We start from the raw sequence: 4700 nt of genomic DNA, 5'->3' as shown, positions 1-4700 counted from the left end.
TTTGAACAGGAAATAATGTTGCATTCGAGGTTCCTCGAACACCTCGATCTCGAGAACGGTCGCGCCTCCCGCTTGCTCGGGAACGCATACTGAATTTTGAGTTGGTAACTGCTGTTTTTAGTGTAAAACTATGCAGCAAGTAGCTGCTTAAAGCTGCCATAAAAAAGGGAGAATATGCGCTTTAATCACACATTTCAGCTTTAGTATTATCACGATAAAAACAATAATAACAGTTAGGAATCTTCACTTAATATAGAACATTTAAGTCAAGATTTTAACTGAATTTTGGACGCTAAGCAATATACTTAACCTGAACTGTTTCTCTAGTTGATGCTGTTGGCATGTTCTTTAACCTTAAACGTTACATTTCAGAGTCTCCTGTGAAAGAAAATTCCCACTTGTTTGCGCGGTTGGTGTATGTCCGTCAAAATTCCGATGCTGTCGACAGCACGAAATGTGTCATTAAACTCACGCTGAGGTCACTTCCTCTCTCGTTTCTTTGGTTGTTATGCTTTGCCTTCCATGTTGTTGTTACTTCATCACAAATGCACACAACAAAAACACAAGCGTGTGATGTTTGTAACTCACACAATTCACTGTTTATTCCTCTGGTGTGGGCGCGTGGTTTACTGCGTACTACTGCAATTTCTGTGGCCAACCATTTGGGCGTCCGGTTAAAATGGGATAAGAAATCAGAACAATGATTTTAGTTAATTATTAAATTAATTAAAACCCATTTAGCAAAACGTTTAGACTGAAAGTATAATTTACTGGAGAAAAATTCTTTTTCTTGGAAAATTGTGAATTCATAAGTTGCTTCAGGTAATAAAAGATGTATGAATACACTGAATTCCTTTGATTTGGTGTCAGTAAAGCGGAGAGCATCTCAATTTATTTACACTTTTAGAAATAGTGGGAAAATCTTGTTGGCACCTGAAAATTAAATAATGCAAACAAAGAGGCAGCTTAATGCCCCAAAAGTGGTATACACACACTTCATTTCTTTCTGCCTCACCTATTTATGATTTTTAGCCTATCCCAGCATGCATAGGGCCAAAAGCAGCATCCACAAGTTCATCTCAGGGTTGTCACACACATAAGTTACATCCCATGGGTTTTTATTTTTATTTTATTCATTTATTTTGTACTTAGGTACAAATCATTTCATGGAATTTGGGTTATAACCACAACTCACAAACACACATTTAGCAGGCTTCCATTTATTCTGTCACAAAGTGGCTACTTTCTTTGTATTATTTAAAACCCTGTAGGCTACTGCCTTCCATCTCCAATTAAATAAACACCACTGTCTCTGGAACACAGCAAGCAGTTATTTCAGACTGACCTTAACTTGAAAGTCTCATGACAAACATAACTAGGGCAGGTTTGTATGACTTAAAATTTCTATCAAAATTGGATTTATATCACAAGATGATTCTCAGCTAACAGCTTTATGAATTCATCTGAACAAGGGTGCTGGAAGGGCCCAGCTCATCCAAAGCAGCAGGGCCCCCCACCTACAGACACACTGCCAAACATGTCACTCCAGTACTAAAAAATGATTTCTCTACCTCCCAGCATCACAGAATCAATGGCTAAAATCTTCTGTTAGGCTTTGCAGAGTTTTGCTCCATGTTGCGTCTCTGACCCTCTCACTGAATGAGTGTACTGAACTGCGCAGCGTTAGATTCAAAGCTGGTGAGTTTGCTTTTGGTGACCACGGTCTGATTCTGTGGAACAAACTGTCTGGTGACCTGAGATCTGTCACCGCTGCGTTCACATTCAAATACTGACAGAAAACAATTCTCTGATTAGTTAGTGTGTGTCTGTGGTTTATGGTGTGGCTGTTGCTTCCTTACTGCCCTGGAGTGACTGGGTATTTGCATGTGCATTTCAATGCAAACACACATTGAGTTTACTATGAAATGTGCTATATCATTTAAATAAAAACCTAATGTAAATTAGGGATCAGACCAATGATCATTTTCGCCCCTCTTCCTTCTCAGTTTTGAATGCAGTACCTCTAAGTAGCACAATAAGACATGTTGGAATTGTACAACATTATAGACACAGTTGTAGTGATTTTCTTTTAAGGAAAACTGTTTTTAGCAACATAAAATAATATCTTCTCTACAGTAAAAACTGTGCGTACAGTATGTATTTAGATTAACCACCAAGTGGCAGCATATCACAGCAATGTCACACTATCATCAACCAACTCTCAGCAAATTTCAGTGCAACTTATTGTATACATTCATTTGTTGTTATCTGGACTGAACACAGAGTGAACATACAGCTGAACTCAGCTTAACCACGTTATAATAACAGAGATGAAATAAAAAAAAGTGTATGCTCTATGTTCCATCGCCTCACTGTAAGCAAAAACAAATCTGAGTGGTTGCACTTAATGGCATCCAGTAAAAATATAGTATCAGTCATATGAGTCTGACATTCACCAGAAAAAGAACATTAGTACAATTCAGCTCTTAATGTTATGCAGTGAAAGACCAGTGGGTGATTATTTATTTGTTTAGTTGAGTGACTCATCACAGCAGAGAAAAAAATCTACTATAGATTAACATTTTCTCCAGGTTTGTCATGTGTTCATATTTCATGTAGGTAGACTGTGCATTTCTTAGCAGCCTGCAGCAGTAGAATCCACCAAATCCACTGGAATTTTTCTTAGTATATTTTTGTTTAATGTTGTTTTACTGTTGTAATGTTGTAATGTTCTTATGTCCTTCTTTCATTTTTAGACCTTTTTTTTAACGTGACAAAAACTAACTAATTTGAAAAAATTAGCATTGAAGCAGCATTTGATGTTTTTGGGTCTCCAGGAGCAACAGAATAGACACAGACGTAATTTCTTTACCTAAAATGGAGAATTTGAAGTTTTACCTTTGTCACTGATTATAAATCACTGAATATGTTTGGGGTTTGGACCGTTGGTTGGACAAAAGAGGATATGTGAGATGTCAGTTTGAGTTTTGGAAAACTGTGATGGGGATTTTTTTTTAACCATTTTCTGACATTTTATAGAGAAAAATAATCGATCAATCTGAAAAACAGTCCTTGGAGAGGTCAAATAAACCAAATCATTGAGCTTAAATATGCAGAAATGCTTTGTAAAACTGGGACTGCAGAGTGATCATTCTCATTAGGTTCATTGCTACAAGCAATTTCTTTCAAATTACAAAGTTTCTGATTCATTATTAATATTAAAAAAAAAAAAAAAACTTTTTTAAGGCTGCATTCCTGGTTTTTATATTAATTTAGTGTCCAACTAGGCCAGAGAGAGAGAGGAAAGAGGGAAAGAACAAATCTTAGGGAGGGAGAAAACATCTCACAAATTACCCATTAAAACAGAAAAAGAAATACATTCTTGTCTGCTCTTTAGCTTTAGAATGAAGACATTCTTGCCACCATCACTGATTAGTGTAAATCTATAGCTTTCTAAAGGCGGTATTGTTCCTTTTTAGACACAGTACAGGGCTGTGTCCTACAGTAACCTCTGGTCACAACTGCTGGTCAGCTGAGATAATGTCTTTTGTGATTTGACACCATATAAATAAAACTGACGTGACTTGAACGCATGCAAAATCTTACACAGAGCAGCGTACTTGAATGTGTTTGTCTGAGCTCTATCTTTTGTTTCTTCCATTACTGACATTAAGTTGATAAGATACGGGTCGTGTGTTTTCTTTTTCTTAAACTTAGATCCTATAGTTATTTAATTTTTCTTTTAGTTTGATAAAATGTCAGTGTCACTCCACCAACATTGTAAATTCGACTGACTGAGAAAAAAAAGTAATTTACATCTCTGAAACTTTTTTTTCAACTTCCGCACGCGTGGTTCTCATTTGCACTTGTAGATTTTGGCAGGAAAATGGAGTCATATGACAGCCTGTGGCCACATTTAATTTCTTAAAGGAAATCCCCTCTGTCCAACCGGTCTGGCCTATTTTCTTCTCAGGCGCCTCCCTCAGCTATAGTTTATGAATCAGAACATCACGACAGCAGTCAGATGAGCATTTTTTTATTCTTTTTTTTCAAACTGCATCATCCCAGATTAGCAACAGTGTGAAAGAGCCTAGCAGGAAAGGAGGCAATGCAGTTTTATGCTTTGAAGCTGGCTCCCAGTTTCCTCCGGGTGCTCCCTCCCTGCCAAACACAACTGGAAAGCATCAACAAGCCAGAAATTCCAACCTGAAATGCATGGAGACAGAGCTGCAGCTTCCTCTCTGCTTTCTTGAATATTGAACTAAGAGATATTACACCATACTGCAGCACTCAGATCAGTATTGGGAAGCCTGCAGCATGTTTTTATCCAGAGACTCACTGGAGCAGCCTTGATGTGGTTATCCTGCCACCCACTCCATGCTGTAATCGCTGCTGTCGTTCAGCGCTGCAGGAAATTCAGATTGGTGTCATTTCAGTGAGACAGTCACTGGGCAAATTAGTAGAGAGGCGGTGACTCGTGAAACAAAGAAAGGTTTGCCATGACAACAAAGCCAGCCATTGTTTGAAGGTTCATATGTGTTCTTATAAAAGCTTTGGTGGCTAAGATAGTAATTCTTGCTGTATATACTATATTTTTGATGAGTATTTCTAATGCAAGTACACGTAAGCAGAATTTTAAACTTGTAGCTGGTTGAGGTGGAGTTAATATTTTCCTATGAACAATGGGTCAAATGACCACA

This window comes from Toxotes jaculatrix, chromosome 3 (assembly GCF_017976425.1).
Source record: "Toxotes jaculatrix isolate fToxJac2 chromosome 3, fToxJac2.pri, whole genome shotgun sequence".
Classification (NCBI taxonomy): domain Eukaryota; kingdom Metazoa; phylum Chordata; class Actinopteri; family Toxotidae; genus Toxotes; species Toxotes jaculatrix.
The sequence above is the reverse complement of the archived record's forward strand: the minus strand, read 5'-3'. Positions refer to the sequence as shown.